General features: G+C 57.2%; 1 protein-coding gene across 2 annotated transcripts in view; it reads left to right on the top strand.

The window, feature by feature from the left end:
• The window catches only part of XPOT (exportin for tRNA), a 136151-nt gene that overhangs the window by 92893 nt on the left and 24351 nt on the right, over nucleotides 1-18907 (top strand). The window lies entirely within an intron of this gene.

Raw genomic sequence — 18907 nt, 5'->3', positions numbered from 1 at the left:
ATTACCTTTCATTGTGCACTAGCACCACATGCTCATTGCTGGCTCCAGCTCTGATGGGGTTAATCTCTCCTCTGACTTCCTGTGTTCAGTTCCTACAAGTCCCAGAATTCTTTGTGGCTCTAGGGCGGTGTCTGGCTTATCTAACACACCCATTGTGTCTAATACACCCACTCTGCTCCCACCCAAACCCTCCTCCCTGCCTCTTCCCAGTGGAGGTGCACTGAGATCAATCATACAGAGACAGCAGCAGCTCTGCACAGCCAGGGGAAGAAAGTGTGTGTGCGCGTATATACAGTGTGTGTGCGCGTATATACAGTGTGTGTGTGTGTGTATATACAGTGTGTGTATATACAGTGTGTGTGTGTGTGTGTGTGTGTGTGTGTGTGTGTGTATATATACAGTGTGTGAGTGTGTGTGTGTGTGTGTATGTCATACTCATCTGTCTGCAGGGTCCCGGTGCCATGCCCGCTCCCACCTCCTCCCGGTACCGCCGCTTCGGCTGTGTGCAGTCTCCCCGGTGCATGCACGAAGCTTGCAGGACCTGGCCGTGGATCACCTGATGCAGTCACCTGACGCATCAGCTGATCGTAGTCTTGCCGGCTTTTTCGCGCCCGGCCGGCTATCAGCTGATCCTGCCGTCAGGGGACTTCATCAGCTGATTACCGGCAGCTGCTGCAGCGATCGGACGGGATCAGACTCCTGTCCAATCGATCGCTCCTGGAGCTGCCGGTAATCAGCACAGCACATAAGTGAGTATTATTTTTTTTTTTTCTACTGATGCATCAGCTGATTGTATAATCGGCTTTTATACAATCAGCCGATGTGTTATGTGATTCAGGCACTTGATCCTGACACATCATCTGATCGCTTTGCCTTCCAGCAAACCGATCAGATGATATTGGATCCGGATTGGACGGCGCGGGACCCTAACCCAGGATTACTGCGGAGGGGGGTTTATTTCAATAAAGATGGAGTCACTAATTGTGTTGTGTTTTATTTCTAATAAAAATATTTTTCTGTGTGTTGTGTTTTTTTGTTTTTTTTTATCATTACTAGAAATTCATGGTGGCCATGTCTAATATTGGCGTGACACCATGAATTTCGGGCTTAGGGCTAGCTGATAATATACAGCTAGTCCTAACTCCATTATTACCCGGCTAGCCACCCGGCATCAGGGCAGCTGGAAGAGTTGGATACAGCGCCAGAAGATGGCGCTTCTATGAAAGCGCCATTTTCTGGGGTGGCTGCGGACTGCAATTCGCAGTGGGGGTGCCCAGAAAGCTTGGGCACCCTTCACTGTGGATTCCAATCCCCAGCTGCCTAGTTGTACCCGGCTGGACACCAAAATTAGGCGAAGCTCACGTCATTTTTTTTTTTTTTTTTTAAATTATTTCATGAAATTCATGAAATAATTAAAAAAAAAAAAGGGCTTCTCTATATTTTTGGTTCCCAGCCGGGTACAACTAGGCAGCTGGGGGTTGGGGGCAGCCCGTACCTGCCTGCTGTACCCGGCTAGCATACAAAAATATGGCGAAGCCCACGTCATTTTTTCTTCGGCGCTCCATTGGGAGACCCAGACTATTGTTTTTTGACTATTGGGTGTATAGCTACTGCCTCCGGAGGCCACACAAAGCATTACACTAAAAAGTGTAAGGCCCCTCCCCTTCTGGCTATACACCCCCCGTGGGATCACGGCTGCTCAGTTTTCAAGCTTTGTGCGAAGGAGGTCAGACATCCACGCATAGCTCCACTGTTTAGTCAGCAGTAGCTGCTGACTATATCGGATGGAAGAAAAGAGGGCCCATACTAAGGGGCCCCCAGCATGCTCCCTTCTCACCACACTTTTGGGTGTTTGTAAGGTTGAGGTACCCATTGCGGGTACGGAGGCTGGAGCCCACATGCTGTTTTCCTTCCCCATCCCCCCTCGGGGCTCTGGTGAAGTGGGATCTTACCGGCCTCCAGACTCTGAGGCCGGGCTCCATCCACAGACCCGGAGATCCTGCTGGATACGGAGCTGGGTACCATCAGGGACAAGGCCCTGCAACATTCAGGTACTCTGTGTCCCCGTGCAGACAGGCACAGACACACTCCAGCGTTGCTGGGCGTTCTAGTGCGCCGGGGACAGTAGCGCTGTGCGCCTGAGTTTACTCACTGCAGCTTTGCTGAGTGAGTTTATGGGGGGAACTACCGCGCCGGCCGCCATGGAGACAGCGGCGCGGCTGTGACTTGTAGTGCGCCGGGGACTTCGCGCCGACCGTGCTTTTCCGACGGCAGCGCTGATAAATCTAGTCCCCGGCTTCTGCGGCCTAGTTACGTTCGTTCCCGCCCCCAGCCCTGTCAGTCAGGGCAGGGGAGAGACACTGTACAATAGCAGCGCCGAGGGCTGGAGTCTTATTTACATACTCCAGCCCTCTCACTGGGCACAGTAAGACGCCAGTTTCCCGCTCGTTGTCTGCACACGCCCACGGGCCCGCCCCTCTTCACAGGACGCCGGCAGCCATTCCTGCACGCAGTCTGAGCTGGAGAACGGACATAGCCCTGGGAGACCCAGACAGGGGATTCTGGCGACCACACACCCGCGATTAAGCGGGCGGTAAGCAGCACATAAGTGCTGACCCCACTAGTGCCACAGTGTTGTTTTGTGTACTTTTGTTTGTACATATATATATATATATATTGCACTGTACGGTCGTTTCTTGGCTTATACCCCTATATTGCTCTGAGGAGACAACAGCATGTCATCCGCAAAAAGCAAGGGTGCCAAGGCACGGGCTTCATATGCTGCCTGTACCGCATGTGGGGCTGATCTACCGGCAGGTTCCACTGACCCCCATTGTGTGCAATGTTCGGTCCCTGTGCCACTTCGTCAGCCGGAGTCTATGCTAGTAGTGGCCCAGGCAGAGACGCCTGTGTACCCTGCCCCGGTGACGGGGACAGAGTTTGCAGTTTTTGCTGATAAGATGTCTGTGACTATGACAAAGATTCTAGACACCTTGCAGTCCAGGCCGGTCACTCAGACCATGGGCACTGCTGATTCAGGTCCCCCTCATTTGGAGCTAATCCGTGCTCCAAGGGGGTCCCAGGCATCACAGGCTGAAGGCTCTGACTCGGACGACAGTCCCAGGCAGCCTAAGCGAGCTCGCTGGGAGAGACACTCGGCGTCATCACGCTGGTCAGGGTCTCAGCGAGAGGATTCTCTGTATGACGACACAGAAATAGGTGATCAGGAATCTAATCCCGAGACCGCTCTCAACCTGGATACCCCTGATGGTGACGCTATGGTGAATGATCTTATAGCCGCCATCAATAGACTGCTGGATATCTCTCCTCCAGCGGAGGAGGCAGCAGCACAGCAGGAGAAATTCCATTTTAGGTATCCCAAACGTAAATTGAGCTTTTTTCTGGACCACGCGGACTTCAGAGAAGCAGTCCAGAAACACCATGCTTCTCCAGACAAGCGTTTCTCCAAACGTCTTAAGGATTCCCGTTATCCCTTTCCCCCTGACGTGGTCAAACGCTGGACCCAGTGTCCAAAGGTGGACCCCCCAATCTCCAGGCTTGCGGCTAGATCCATAGTTGCAGTGGAAGATGGGGCTTCACTTAAAGATGCCAATGACAGACAGATGGACCTTTGGTTGAAATCTGTCTATGAAGCTATCGGCGCGTCGTTTGCTCCAGCATTCGCAGCCGTGTGGGCACTCCAAGCTATTTCAGCTGGTCTGGCGCAGGTGGACTCGATTATACGTCCATCAGTGCCGCAAGTGGCGTCCTTGACCTCGCAAATGTCTGCGTTTGCAACTTACGCTATCAACGCGGTCTTGGACTCTACCAGCCGGACGTCAATGGCGTCCGCCAACTCGGTGGTTTTACGCAGAGCCTTATGGTTAAAAGAATGGAAAGCAGATTCTGCTTCCAAAAAATGCTTAACCAGTTTGCCATTATCTCAAGACAGGCTGTTTGGTGAGCAATTGGCGGAAATCATTAAACAGTCCAAGGGTAAGGACTCGTCCTTACCCCAGCCCAGATCAAGCAAACCTCAGCAGTGGAAGGGAAAGTCGAGGTTTCGGTTCTTTCGAGGTTCGGGCAGGACTCAATTCTCCTCGTCCAAAAGGACTCAGAAGGAGCAGAGGAGCTCAGACTCCTGGCGGACTCACTCACGTCCAAAGAAAGCAGCCGGAGGAACCGCTTCCAAGCCGGCTACCTCATGACTTCCGGCCTCCTCCCTCCGCATCCTCGGTCGGTGGCAGGCTCTCCCGCTTTTGCGGCATTTGGCTGCCACAGGTCAAAGACCGGTGGGTAACAGACATTTTGTCTCACGGGTACCGGATAGAGTTCAGTTCTCGTCCTCCGTCTCGGTTCTTCAGAACTTCCCCACATCCCGACCGAGCCGATGCTCTTCTGCAAGCGGTGTGCTCGCTAAGGGCAGAGGGAGTGGTGATCCCCGTTCCTCTTCAGGAAAGAGGTCAGGGTTTTTACTCCAATCTATTTGTGGTGCCAAAAAAGGACGGCTCTTTCCGTCCTGTTCTGGACCTAAAACTGCTCAACAAGCACGTGAAGACCAGGCGGTTCCGGATGGAATCCCTCCGCTCCGTCATTGCCTCGATGTCTCAGGGAGATTTCCTAGCATCAATAGACATCAAAGATGCTTATCTCCACGTGCCGATTGCTCCAGAGCACCAGCGTTTTCTACGCTTCGTTATAGGAAACGAACATTTTCAGTTCATAGCCCTGCCGTTTGGTCTGGCGACAGCCCCACGGGTTTTCACCAAGGTCATGGCAGCAGTGGTAGCAGTCTTGCACTCTCAGGGACACTCGGTGATCCCTTACTTGGACGATCTACTTGTCAAGGCACCCTCTCAAGAGGCATGCCAACACAGCCTGAACGTTGCGCTGGAGACTCTCCAGACTTTCGGGTGGATCATCAACTTTTCAAAGTCAAGTCTGTCACCGACCCAATCACTAACATATCTTGGCATGGAGTTTCATACCCTCTCAGCGACAGTGAAGCTTCCGATGGACAAGCAGCGTTCACTACAGACAGGGGTGCATTCTCTCCTTCAAGGCCAGTCGCACCCCTTAAGACGCCTCATGCACTTCCTAGGGAAGATGGTGGCAGCAATGGAGGCAGTCCAGTTTGCGCAGTTTCATCTGCGCCCACTTCAATGGGACATTCTCCGCCAATGGGAAGGGAAGTCGACGTCCTTGGACAGGAAAGTCTCCCTTTCCCAGACGGCCAAGGACTCTCTTCAATGGTGGCTTCTTCCCACCTCATTATCACAAGGAAGGTCCTTCCTACCCCCATCCTGGGCGGTGGTTATGACAGACGCGAGTCTGTCAGGGTGGGGAGCAGTTTTTCTCCACCACAGGGCTCAGGGGACGTGGACTCAGCAGGAGACCTCCCTTCAGATCAATGTTCTGGAAATCAGGGCAGTGTATCTTGCCCTACAAGCCTTTCAACAGTGGCTGAAAGGAAAGCAGATCCGAATTCAGTCGGACAACTCCACAGCGGTGGCATACATCAACCACCAAGGCTGGACACGCAGTCGGCAAGCCTTCCAAGAAGTCCGCCGGATCCTGATGTGGGTGGAAGCCACGGCCTCCACCATATCCGCAGTTCACATCCCCGGCGTAGAAAACTGGGAAGCGGACTTCCTCAGTCGCCAGGGTATGGACGCAGGGGAATGGTCCCTTCAAAAACCCGGACGTGTTTCAGGAAATCTGTCGCCGCTGGGGAAGGCCGGACGTCGATCTAATGGCGTCCCGGCACAACAACAAGGTCCCAACTTTCATGGCACGGTCTCGCGATCACAGAGCTCTGGCGGCAGACGCCTTAGTGCAAGATTGGTCGCAGTTCCAACTGCCCTATGTGTTTCCCCCTCTGGCACTCTTGCCCAGAGTGCTACGCAAGATCAGGTCCGATTGCCGCCGCGCCCTACTCGTCGCCCCAGACTGGCCGAGAAGGTCGTGGTATCCGGATCTGTGGCATCTCACGGTCGACCAACCGTGGGCGCTACCAGACCGGCCAGACTTACTGTCACAAGGGCCGTTTTTCCATCTGAATTCTGCGGCCCTGAACCTGACTGTGTGGCTATTGAGTCCTGGTTACTAGCATCTTCAGGATTATCTCAAGGGGTAGTGGCCACCATGAGACAGGCTAGGAAGCCCACGTCTGCTAAGATCTACCACAGAACGTGGAAGATTTTCTTATCCTGGTGCTCGGCACAGGGAGTATCCCCCTGGCCATTTGCATTGCCTACTTTTCTTTCCTTCCTGCAATCTGGTTTGGAAAAAGGTTTATCGCTCGGCTCCCTTAAAGGGCAAGTCTCAGCGCTATCGGTATTTTTTCAAAAGCGTCTAGCACGACTTCCTCAGGTACGCACGTTCCTGCAGGGGGTTTGTCACATCGTCCCTCCGTACAAACGGCCGTTAGATCCATGGGATCTGAACAGGGTACTAGTTACTCTCCAGAAGCCGCCCTTCGAGCCTCTGAAAGATGTTTCACTTTCTCGGCTCTCACAGAAAGTGGCCTTTCTGGTAGCGGTCACGTCTCTTCGGAGGGTATCCGAGCTGGCAGCGTTGTCATCCAAAGCTCCCTTCCTGGTTTTTCACCAGGACAAAGGTAGTGCTGCGCCCGATTCAGGAGTTTCTCCCTAAGGTAGTATCCTCTTTTCATCTCAATCAGGATATCTCCTTGCCTTCCTTTTGTCCTCATCCAGTTCATAGGTATGAAAAGGATTTGCATTTGTTGGATCTCGTGAGAGCACTCAGAATCTACATTTCCCGCACGGCGCCCCTGCGCCGCTCGGATGCACTCTTTGTCCTTGTCGCTGGTAAGCGCAAAGGATCGCAGGCTTCCAAATCCACCCTGGCTCGATGGATCAAGGAACCAATTCTTGAAGCCTACCGTTCTGCTGGGCTTCCGGTTCCATCAGGGCTGAAGGCCCATTCTACCAGAGCCGTGGGTGCGTCCTGGGCATTACGACACCAGGCTACGGCTCAACAGGTGTGCCAGGCAGCTACCTGGTCGAGTCTGCACACTTTCACCAAACATTATCAGGTGCATACCTACGCTTCGGCGGACGCCAGCCTAGGTAGAAGAGTCCTGCAGGCGGCGGTTGCCTCCTCGTAGGAGAGGGCTGTTTTGCAGCTCTAACTTGCGGTATTACTTTACCCACCCAGGGACTGCTTTTGGACGTCCCAATAGTCTGGGTCTCCCAATGGAGCGCCGAAGAAGAAGGGAATTTTGTTACTTACCGTAAATTCCTTTTCTTCTAGCTCCAATTGGGAGACCCAGCACCCGCCCTGTTTCCTTCGGGATTTTTGGTTTTTTCGGGTACACATGTTGTTCATGTTGAACGGTTTCAGTTCTCCGATGTTACTTCGGATTGAATTTGTTTAAACCAGTTATTGGCTTTCCTCCTTCTTGCTTTAGCACTAAAACTGAGCAGCCGTGATCCCACGGGGGGTGTATAGCCAGAAGGGGAGGGGCCTTACACTTTTTAGTGTAATGCTTTGTGTGGCCTCCGGAGGCAGTAGCTATACACCCAATAGTCAAAAAACAATAGTCTGGGTCTCCCAATTGGAGCTAGAAGAAAAGGAATTTACGGTAAGTAACAAAATTCCCTTCTTTTTTTCTTTTTGGGTAAAAAACTGCATACAGTCCTGGATGGATGATGCTGAGCCTTGTAGTTCTGCAGCTGCTGTCTGCTCTCCTGCATACAATGAACATTTTGAATAAGGAAATGACATCAGACCTTTTTTATTTTCTTTGGCGCTCCTAATTGGGAGACCCAGACAATTGGGTGTATAGCTACTGCCTCCGGAGGCCACACAAAGCACTACACTTAAAAGTGTAAAGCCCCTCCCCTTCTGCCTATACACCCCCCGTGGGATCACGGGCTCCTCAGTTTTCATGCTTTGTGCGAAGGAGGTCAGACATCCACGCATAGCTCCACTGTTTAGTCAGCAGCAGCTGCTGACTATGTCGGATGGAAGAAAAGAGGGCCCATACTAGGGCCCCCAGCATGCTCCCTTCTCACCCCACTTTTGTCGGCGGTGTTTGTTAAGGTTGAGGTACCCATTGCGGGTACGGAGGCTGGAGCCCACATGCTGCTTCCTTCCCCATCCCCCTTAGGGCTCTGGGTGAAGTGGGATTTTACCGGTCTCCAGGCACTGAGACCGTGCTCCATCCACAGCCCCTGGGGATTCTGCTGGATATGGAGCTGAGTATCGTCAGGGACAGGGCCCTGCTACATCAAGGTACTCTGTGTCCCCGTACAGACCGCGCGCAGACACACTGCAGCATTGCTGGGTGTGTTAGTGCGCCGGGGACAACAGCGCTGCGCGCTTGTGCCATTACTAGCTACAGCTCTGCTGAGTGAGTCAATGTATTGGGAACTGCCGCGCCGGCCGCTGCTGTCAGTTCACGCTGCGGCGCGGCTGGGACTTGTGGTGCGCCGGGGACTTCCGCGCTGGCCGTGCATATATGACGGCCGCGCTTATTACTCGAGTCCCCGGCTTTTGCGGCCTAGTTTCGTTTCGTTCCCGCCCCCAGGCCTGCCAGTCAGGGGAAGGGCGGGATGCTGTACAGAACGTCAGCGCCGAGGGCTGGAGTCTACTTTACATACTCCAGCCCTCACACTGGGCACAGTGGGACGCCAGTTTCCCGCACTTTGTCTGAGGCACGCCCACGGTCCGCCCCTCTTCACAGAACGCCGGCAGCCATTCCTGTGTGCAGTCTGAGCTGGAGAGGGGAGACAAGTTCTGGGAGACCCAGACACGGGATTCTGGCGACCACACACCCGCGTTTGAGCGGGCGGTAAGCGGCACCTCTGGTGCTGACCCCACTAGTGCCGAAGTGTACATTTGTATTTTTATGCTTACATGCTATACATTGCACTGTACGGTCGCTGGTGATTTTTGGCTATATACCCTCCTAGATTGCTCAGAGGAGACAACAGCATGTCATCCGCAAAAAGCAAGGGTGCCAAGGCACAGGCTTTCTATGCTGCTTGTACCGCATGTGGGGCTACTCTACCGGCAGGTTCCACTGACCCCCATTGTGTGCAGTGCTCGGCCCCTGTGGCACTTGCTCGGCCGGGGCCTCTGCTAGAGGTGACCCAGGGAGAACCACCTGTGAATACTGTCCAGGTGACGGGGACGGAGTTTGCAGTTTTTGCTGATAGATTGTCTGTGACTATGACTAAAATTCTAGAAACTTTGCAGTCTAGACCAGTAACTCAGACCATGGGCACTGTTGAATCATTGCTCCCTGGTCCCCCTCAGTTGGAACAGCTCCGGGGGTGTCCCATGCATCCCAGGGTGAAGGCTCTGACACGGACGACAGTCCCAGACAGCCTAAGCGAGCTCGCTATGAGCGGCCCTCGACTTCATCACACTGGTCAGGGTCCCAGCAGGAGGACTCTCTGTATGATGAGGCGGAGGTAGCTGATCAGGATTCTGATCCTGAGACCGCTCTCAATCTGGATACTCCTGATGGTGACGCCATAGTGAATGATCTTATAGCGTCCATCAATAGAATGTTGGATATTTCTCCCCCAGCTCCTCCAGTAGAGGAGTCAGCTTCACAGCAGGAGAAATTCCATTTCAGGTATCCCAAGCGTAAATTAAGTACTTTTCTGGACCACTCTGACTTTAGAGAGGCAGTCCAGAAACACCACGCTTATCCAGATAAGCGTTTCTCCAAACGGCTTAAGGATACACGTTATCCCTTTCCCCCTGACGTGGTCAAGGGCTGGACCCAGTGTCCCAAGGTGGATCCTCCAATCTCCAGGCTTGCGGCTAGATCCATAGTTGCAGTGGAAGATGGGGCTGCACTTAAAGATGCCACTGACAGACAGATGGAGCTCTGGTTGAAATCCATCTATGAAGCTATCGGCGCGTCGTTTGCTCCAGCATTCGCAGCCGTATGGGCACTCCAAGCTATTTCAGCTGGTCTTACACAGATTGACACGGTCACACGTACATCTGTTCCGCAGGTGGCATCCTTAACCTCTCAAATGTCTGCATTTGCGTCTTACGCGATTAATGCTGTCCTGGACTCTACGAGCCGTACGGCAGTGGCGTCCGCCAACTCCGTGGTTTTACGCAGAGCCTTGTGGTTAAGGGAATGGAAGGCAGATTCTGCTTCCAAAAAGTGCTTAACCAGTTTGCCATTGTCTGGTGACCGACTGTTTGGTGAGCGTTTGGATGAAATCATTAAACAGTCCAAGGGTAAGGATTCATCCTTACCTCAGCCCAGACAAAACAAACCCCAACAGAGGAGGGGACAGTCGGGGTTTCGGTCCTTTCGAGGCTCGGGCAGGTCCCAATTCTCCTCGTCCAAAAGGACTCAAAAGGATCAGAGGAGCTCAGATTCTTGGCGGGCTCAGTCACGCCCAAAAAAGACAGCCGGAAGACCCGCTACCAAGGCGGCTTCCTCATGACTTTCGGCCTCCTCTCTCCGCATCCTCGGTCGGTGGCAGGCTCTCCCGCTTTGGCGACATTTGGCTGCCACAGGTCAAAGACCGTTGGGTGAGAGACATTCTGTCTCACGGGTACAGGATAGAGTTCAGTTCTCGTCCTCCAACTCGATTCTTCAGAACTTCTCCATCTCCCGACCGAGCCGATGCTCTGCGGCTAGCGGTGTCCACTCTAAAAGCGGAAGGAGTGGTGACCCCCGTTCCTCTTCTGGAACAAGGTCACGGTTTTTACTCCAATTTGTTTGTGGTGCCAAAAAAGGACGGGTCTTTCCGTCCCGTTCTGGATCTAAAACTGCTCAACAAGCACGTGAAAACCAGGCGGTTCCGGATGGAATCTCTCCGCTCCGTCATCGCCTCAATGTCTCAAGGAGATTTCCTAGCATCAATAGACATCAAGGATGCTTATCTCCACGTGCCGATTGCTCCAGAGCACCAGCGTTTTCTACGCTTCGTTATAGGAGACGAACACCTTCAGTTCGTAGCTCTGCCTTTCGGGCTGGCGACAGCCCCACGGGTCTTCACCAAGGTCATGGCAGCAGTAGTAGCAGTCCTGCACTCTCAGGGTCACTCTGTGATCCCGTATTTGGACGATCTACTTGTCAAGGCACCCTCTCAAGAGGCATGCCAACACAGCCTGAACGTTGCGCTGGAGACTCTCCAGAGTTTCGGGTGGATCATCAACTTTTCAAAGTCAATTCTGACCCCGACCCAATCGCTAACATACCTTGGCATGGAGTTTCATACTCTCTCAGCGATAGTGAAGCTTCCGCTGGACAAACAGCGTTCACTACAGACAGGGGTGCAATCTCTCCTTCAAGGCCAGTCACACCCCTTGAGACGCCTCATGCACTTCCTAGGGAAGATGGTAGCAACAATGGAGGCAGTCCCTTTCGCGCAGTTTCATCTGCGTCCACTACAATGGGACATTCTCCGCCAATGGGACGGGAAGTCGACGTCCCTCGACAGGAACGTCTCCCTTTCTCAGGCGGCCAAGGAATCTCTTCGGTGGTGGCTTCTTCCCACCTCATTGTCAAAAGGAAAGTCCTTTCTACCCCCATCCTGGGCGGTGGTTACGACAGACGCGAGTCTTTTGGGGTGGGGAGCAGTTTTTCTCCACCACAGGGCTCAAGGTACGTGGACTCAGCAAGAGTCCACCCTTCAGATCAATGTTCTGGAAATCAGAGCAGTGTATCTTGCCCTACAAGCCTTCCAGCAGTGGCTGGAAGGCAAGCAGATCCGAATTCAGTCGGACAACTCCACAGCGGTGGCATACATCAACCACCAAGGAGGAACACGCAGTCGGCAAGCCTTCCGGGAAGTCCGGCGGATTCTGACGTGGGTGGAAGACATGGCATCCACCATATCCGCAGTTCACATCCCAGGCGTGGAAAACTGGGAAGCAGACTTCCTCAGTCGCCAGGGTATGGACACAGGGGAATGGTCTCTTCACCCGGACGTGTTTCAGGAGATCTGTCGCCGCTGGGGGATGCCGGACGTCGACCTAATGGCGTCCCGGCACAACAACAAGGTCCCGGCTTTCATGGCACGGTCTCACGATCACCGAGCTCTGGCGGCGGACGCCTTAGTTCAAGATTGGTCGCAGTTCCGGCTACCTTGTGTGTTCCCACCTCTGGCACTGTTGCCCAGAGTGCTGCGCAAGATCAGGTCCGACTGCCGCCGCGCCATCCTCGTCGCTCCAGACTGGCCGAGGAGGTCGTGGTACCCGGATCTGTGGCACCTCACGGTAGGCCAACCGTGGGCACTACCAGACCGACCAGACTTGTTGTCCCAAGGGCCGTTTTTCCATCGGAATTCTGCAGCCCTGAACCTGACTGTGTGGCCATTGAGTCCTGGATCCTAGCGTCTTCAGGATTATCTCAAGAGGTCATTGCCACCATGAGACAGGCTAGAAAACCATCCTCCGCCAAGATCTACCACAGGACGTGGAAGATATTCTTATCTTGGTGCTCTGCTCAGGGAGTTTCTCCCTGGCCATTTGCATTGCCTACTCTTCTTTCCTTCCTGCAATCCGGTTTGGAAAAAGGTTTGTCGCTAGGCTCCCTTAAAGGACAAGTCTCAGCGCTATCTGTATTTTTTCAGAAACGCCTAGCACGACTTCCTCAGGTACGCACGTTCCTGCAAGGGGTTTGTCATATCGTCCCTCCTTACAAGCGGCCGTTAGAGCCCTGGGATCTGAACAGGGTTCTAATTGCTCTCCAGAAGCCGCCTTTCGAGCCTATGAGGGATGTTTCCCTTTCTCGCCTTTCACAGAAAGTGGCCTTTCTAGTAGCGGTCACGTCTCTTCGGAGAGTGTCCGAGCTAGCAGCGCTGTCATGCAAATCTCCCTTCCTGGTGTTTCACCAGGACAAGGTGGTTCTGCGCCCGATTCCGGAGTTTCTCCCTAAGGTGGTATCCCCCTTTCATCTCAATCAGGATATAGTCTTACCTTCTTTGTGTCCTCATCCAGTTCATCAATGTGAAAAGGATTTGCATTTGTTGGATCTGGTGAGAGCACTCAGAATCTACATTTCCCGCACGGCGCCTCTGCGCCGCTCGGATGCACTCTTTGTCCTTGTCGCTGGTCAGCGTAAAGGGTCGCAAGCTTCCAAATCCACCCTGGCTCGGTGGATCAAGGAACCAATTCTTGAAGCCTACCGTTCTGCTGGGATTCCGGTTCCCTCAGGGCTGAAGGCCCATTTTACCAGAGCCGTGGGTGCATCCTGGGCATTACGGCACCAGGCTACGGCTCAGCAGGTGTGCCAGGCGGCTACCTGGTCGAGTCTGCACACTTTTACCAAGCATTATCAGGTGCATACCTACGCTTCGGCGGACGCCAGCCTAGGTAGACAAGTCCTTCAGGCGGCGGTTGCCCACCTGTAGGAAAGGGCTGTTTTTACGGCCCTATCACGAGGTGTTATTTTACCCACCCAGGGACTGCTTTTGGACGTCCCAATTGTCTGGGTCTCCCAATTAGGAGCGACAAAGAAGGGAATTTTGTTTACTTACCGTAAATTCCTTTTCTTCTAGCTCCAATTGGGAGACCCAGCACCCGCCCTGTTTTCTTAGGGATTTTTGTTTTTTCGGGTACACATGTTGTTCATGTTGAATGGTTTCAGTTCTCCGATGTTTCTTCGGATCGAATTGGTTTTTAAACCAGTTATTGGCTTTCCTCCTTCTTGCTCTTGCACTAAAACTGAGGAGCCCGTGATCCCACGGGGGGTGTATAGGCAGAAGGGGAGGGGCTTTACACTTTTAAGTGTAGTGCTTTGTGTGGCCTCCGGAGGCAGTAGCTATACACCCAATTGTCTGGGTCTCCCAATTGGAGCTAGAAGAAAAGGAATTTACGGTAAGTAAACAAAATTCCCTTCTTTTTCATCAACAATCTTTAATGGCATTGTGCACTGATTAAAAACGCAGTGAGCAAAAACGCAGCAAAAAAGGCACCAAATCGCGGCAAAAACGTGACATGCAGCACCGCAGGTCACAGAGCAGAGCAAGTTGGTGACATGCTCTGCTCTGACACATAGTGTGCTGCATGTCACTGTATCCACTCTGGGACTTGTTGTGCAGGTGACCGGATGATACATGTCACTAACTGCCCCACTCTGTGATTTCTGCTGCATAGTACCAACTGTATACACTCTCACCTGCACAACAAGTCCCATAGTGGAGACAGTTAGTGACATGTAGCATCCGGTCACCTGCACTACAAGTGCCAGAGTGGAGAAAGATAGTGACATGCAGCACACTATGTGTCAGAGCAGAGCATGTCACTGTCTCCACTCCGCTGACCTCACAGCCCGTACACGCTGCGATGGATGCAGGGGGACACAGAACAAGTAATCGGCCGACACTGGAGTCATCTGATTACTTGGGATGAATTGAGCAGTAAAATGCTCTGGTGCTCGATGGGCGAAGCCCATGCCGATTTTTTTTTTTAAAAAAAAAAAAATTCATTAAAAATAAAAAAACAAAAAAATCACATTGTTTGTGGGCTCCCGCTGCATTTTCTGTTAAGGGTAACCAAAGCAGCTACTGGCTGCTAGCCCCCGCTGCTTGGTGTTACTTTCACTGGCAATAGAAATGCAGGGAAGCATTTTTTTTTTTTATAAAGGTTTTTCCCTGAAAACGTTTTTAAGAAAATGCCGTGGGCTTCGCCATATTTTTGTATGCTAGCCAGGTACAGCAGGCAGCTACGGGCTGCCCCCAACCCCCAGCTGCCTAGTTGTACCCGGCTGGGAACCAAAAATATAGAGAAGCCCTTTTTTTTTTTTTTTTTTTTATTTCATGAATTTCATGAAATAATTAAAAAAAAAAATGACATGGGCTTCGCCGAATTTTGGAGTCCAGCCAGGTACAACTAGGCAGCTGGGGATTGGAATCCGCAGTGAAGGGTGCCCAAACTTTCTGGGCCCCCCCGCTGCGAATTGCAGTCCACAGCCGCCCCAGAAAATGGCGCTTTCATAGAAGCGCCATCTTCTGGCGCTGTATCCAACTCTTCCAGTGGCCCTGGTGGCAGGTGGCACGCTGGGTAATAAGGGGTTAATACCAGCTATGTTTTACCCGCTGGTATAAAGTCTGAGATTCTTAATGTCAGGCCAAGGTTGACCTGGCCATTAAGAATCTCCAATAAAGGGTTTAAAAAAAAAAAAAGACCACACAGAGAAAAATACTTTATTAGAAATAAATACACAGACACGGTAGGGACTCCATGTTTATTACTCCCTCTCACCCCTCCACGATGGAGAGATTTCTGTACTGACCATGCCAGGAGAGAGCGAGGGAAAAGAGAGCGAGCGGGGGGGGGGGGAGAACAGAGCGAGCGGGGGGGAGAACAAGAGCGAGGGGGTAGGAAAAGAGCGAGGGGGTAGGAAAAGAGCGAGGGGGTAGGAAAAGAGCGAGGGGGTAGGAAAAGAGCGAGGGGGTAGGAAAAGAGCGAGGGGGTAGGAAAAGAGCGAGGGGGTAGGAAAAGAGCGAGGGGGTAGGAAAAGAGCGAGGGGGTAGGAAAAGAGCGAGGGGGTAGGAAAAGAGCGAGGGGGTAGGAAAAGAGCGAGGGGGTAGGAAAGAGCGAGGGGGTAGGAAAAGAGCGAAGGGGTAGGAAAAGAGCGAGGGGGTAGGAAAAGAGCGCGAGGGGGTAGGGGGAGGAGAAGAGCGCGCGAGGGGGGTAGGGGGAGGAGAAGAGCGCGCGAGGGGGTAGGGGGAGGAGAAGAGCGCGCGAGGGGGTAGGGGGAGGAGAAGAGCGCGCGAGGGGGTAGGGGGGAGGAGAAGAGCGCGCGAGGGGGTAGGGGGAGGAGAAGAGCGCGCGAGGGGGTAGGGGGAGGAGAAGAGCGCGCGAGGGGGTAGGGGGAGGAGAAGAGCGCGCGAGGGGGTAGGGGGAGGAGAAGAGCGCGCGAGGGGGTAGGGGGAGGAGAAGAGCGCGCGAGGGGGTAGGGGGAGGAGAAGAGCGCGCGAGGGGGTAGGGGGAGGAGAAGAGCGCGCGAGGGGGTAGGGGAGGAGAAGAGCGCGCGAGGGGGTAGGGGGAGGAGAAGAGCGCGCGAGGGGGTAGGGGGAGGAGAAGAGCGCGCGAGGGGGTAGGGGGAGGAGAAGAGCGCGCGAGGGGGTAGGGGGAGGAGAAGAGCGCGCGAGGGGGTAGGGGGAGGAGAAGAGCGCGCGAGGGGGTAGGGGGAGGAGAAGAGCGCGCGAGGGGGTAGGGGGAGGAGAAGAGCGCGCGAGGGGGTAGGGGGAGGAGAAGAGGCGCGCGAGGGGGGTAGGGGGAGGAGAAGAGCGCGCGAGGGGGTAGGGGGAGGGGAAGAGCGCGCGAGGGGGTAGGGGGAGGGGAAGAGCGCGCGAGGGGGTAGGGGGAGGGGAAGAGCGCGCGAGGGGGGTAGGGGGAGGGGAAGAGCGCGAGGGGGTAGGGGGGAGGGGAAGAGCGCGCGAGGGGGGTAGGGGGAGGGGAAGAGCGCGCGAGGGGGTAGGGGGAGGGGAAGAGCGCGCGAGGGGGTAGGGGGAGGGAAGAGCGCGCGAGGGGGTAGGGGGAGGGGAAGAGCGCGCGAGGGGGTAGGGGGAGGGGAAGAGCGCGCGAGGGGGTAGGGGGAGGGGAAGAGCGCGCGAGGGGGAGGGGGAGGAGAAGGGCGCGCGAGGGGGGAGGAGGGGGAGGAGAAGGGCGCGCGGGGGGAGGAGGGGGGGGAGGAGAAGGGCGCGCGGGGGGGGAGGAGGGGGGGGAGGAGAAGGGCGCGCGGGGGGGAGGAGGGGGGGGGGAGGAGAAGGGCGCGCGGGGGGGAGGAGGGGGGGGGGGAGGAGAAGGGCGCGCGGGGGGGGAGGAGGAGGAGGAGGGGGAGGAGAAGGGCGCGCGGGGGGGAGGAGGAGGAGGAGGGGGAGGAGAAGGGCGCGCGGGGGGGAGGAGGAGGAGGAGGGGGAGGAGAAGGGCGCGCGGGGGGGAGGAGGAGGAGGAGGGGGAGGAGAAGGGCGCGCGGGGGGGAGGAGGAGGAGGAGGGGGAGGAGAAGGGCGCGCGGGGGGGGAGGAGGAGGAGGAGGGGCGGAGAAGGGCGCGCGCGGGGGGAGGAGGAGGAGGAGGGGGCGGAGAAGGGCGCGCGGGGGGGAGGAGGAGGAGGAGGGGGCGGAGAAGGGCGCGCGGGGGGGAGGAGGAGGAGGAGGGGGCGGAGAAGGGCGCGCGGGGGGGAGGAGGAGGAGGAGGGGGCGGAGAAGGGCGCGCGGGGGGGGAGGAGGAGGAGGAGGGGGCGGAGAAGGGCGCGCGGGGGGGGAGGAGGAGGAGGAGGGGGCGGAGAAGGGCGCGCGGGGGGGAGGAGGAGGAGGAGGGGGAGGAGAAGGGCGCGCGGGGGGGGGAGGAGGAGGAGGGAGGGGGGAGGAGAAGGGCGCGCGGGGGGGAGGAGGAGGAGGAGGGGGAGGAGAAGGGCGCGCGGGGGGGAGGAGGAGGAGGAGGGGGGAGGAGAAGGGCGCGCGGGGGGGAGGAGGAGGAGGAGGGGGCGGAGAAGGGCGCGCGGGGGGGAGGAGGAGGAGGAGGGGGCGGAGAAGGGCGCGCGGGGGGGAGGAGGAGGAGGAGGGGGCGGAGAAGGGCGCGCGGGGGGGAGGAGGAGGAGGAGGGGGCGGAGAAGGGCGCGGGGGGGAGGAGGAGGAGGAGGGGGCGGAGAAGGGCGCGCGGGGGGGAGGAGGAGGAGGAGGGGGCGGAGAAGGGCGCGCGGGGGGGAGGAGGAGGAGGAGGGGGCGGAGAAGGGCGCGCGGGGGGGAGGAGGAGGAGGAGGGGGCGGAGAAGGGCGCGCGGGGGGGAGGAGGAGGAGGAGGGGGCGGAGAAGGGGCGCGCGGGGGGAGGAGGAGGAGGAGGGGCGGAGAAGGCGCGCGGGGGGAGGAGGAGGAGGAGGGGGCGGAGAAGGGCGCGCGGGGGGGAGGAGGAGGAGGAGGGGGCGGAGAAGGGCGCGCGGGGGGGAGGAGGAGGAGGAGGGGGCGGAGAAGGGCGCGCGGGGGGGAGGAGGAGGAGGAGGGGGCGGAGAAGGGCGCGCGGGGGGGAGGAGGAGGAGGAGGGGGCGGAGAAGGGCGCGCGGGGGGAGGAGGAGGAGGAGGGGGCGGAGAAGGGCGCGCGGGGGGGAGGAGGAGGAGGAGGGGGCGGAGAAGGGCGCGCGGGGGGAGGAGGAGGAGGAGGGGGCGGAGAAGGGCGCGCGGGGGGGAGGAGGAGGAGGAGGGGGCGGAGAAGGGCGCGCGGGGGGAGGAGGAGGAGGAGGGGGCGGAGAAGGGCGCGCGGGGGGGAGGAGGAGGAGGAGGGGGCGGAGAAGGGCGCGCGGGGGGGAGGAGGAGGAGGAGGGGGCGGAGAAGGGCGCGCGGGGGGGAGGAGGAGGAGGAGGGGGCGGAGAAGGGCGCGCGGGGGGGAGGAGGAGGAGGAGGGGGCGGAGAAGGGCGCGCGGGGGGGAGGAGGAGGAGGAGGGGGGCGGAGAAGGGCGCGCGGGGGGGAGGAGGAGGAGGAGGGGGCGGAGAAGGGCGCGCGGGGGGGGGAGGAGGAGGGGGCGGAGAAGGGCGCGCGGGGGGGAGGAGGGGGCGGAGAAGGGCGCGCGGGGGGGAGGGAGGAGGGGGCGGAGAAGGGCGCGCGGGGGGGGAGGAGGGGGCGGAGAAGGGCGCGCGGGGGGGGAGGAGGGGGCGGAGAAGGGCGCGCGGGGGGGGAGGAGGAGGAGGAGAAGGGCGCGCGGGGGGGAGGAGGAGGAGGAGGGGGGCGGAGAAGGGCGCGCGGGGGGGAGGAGGAGGAGGAGGAGGGGGCGGAGAAGGGCGCGCGGGGGGGAGGAGGAGGAGGAGGGGGCGGAGAAGGGCGCGCGCGGGGGGGAGGAGGAGGAGGGGGGCGGAGAAGGGCGCGCGGGGGGAGGAGGAGGAGGGGGCGGAGAAGGGCGCGCGGGGGGGAGGGGAGGAGGAGGGGCGGAGAAGGGCGCGCGGGGGGGGGAGGAGGGGGC

The sequence above is a fragment of the Anomaloglossus baeobatrachus genome, chromosome 4 (assembly GCF_048569485.1).
Source record: "Anomaloglossus baeobatrachus isolate aAnoBae1 chromosome 4, aAnoBae1.hap1, whole genome shotgun sequence".
Lineage (NCBI taxonomy): Eukaryota > Metazoa > Chordata > Amphibia > Anura > Aromobatidae > Anomaloglossus > Anomaloglossus baeobatrachus.
This window is presented reverse-complemented; position numbering and strand designations above follow the sequence as displayed.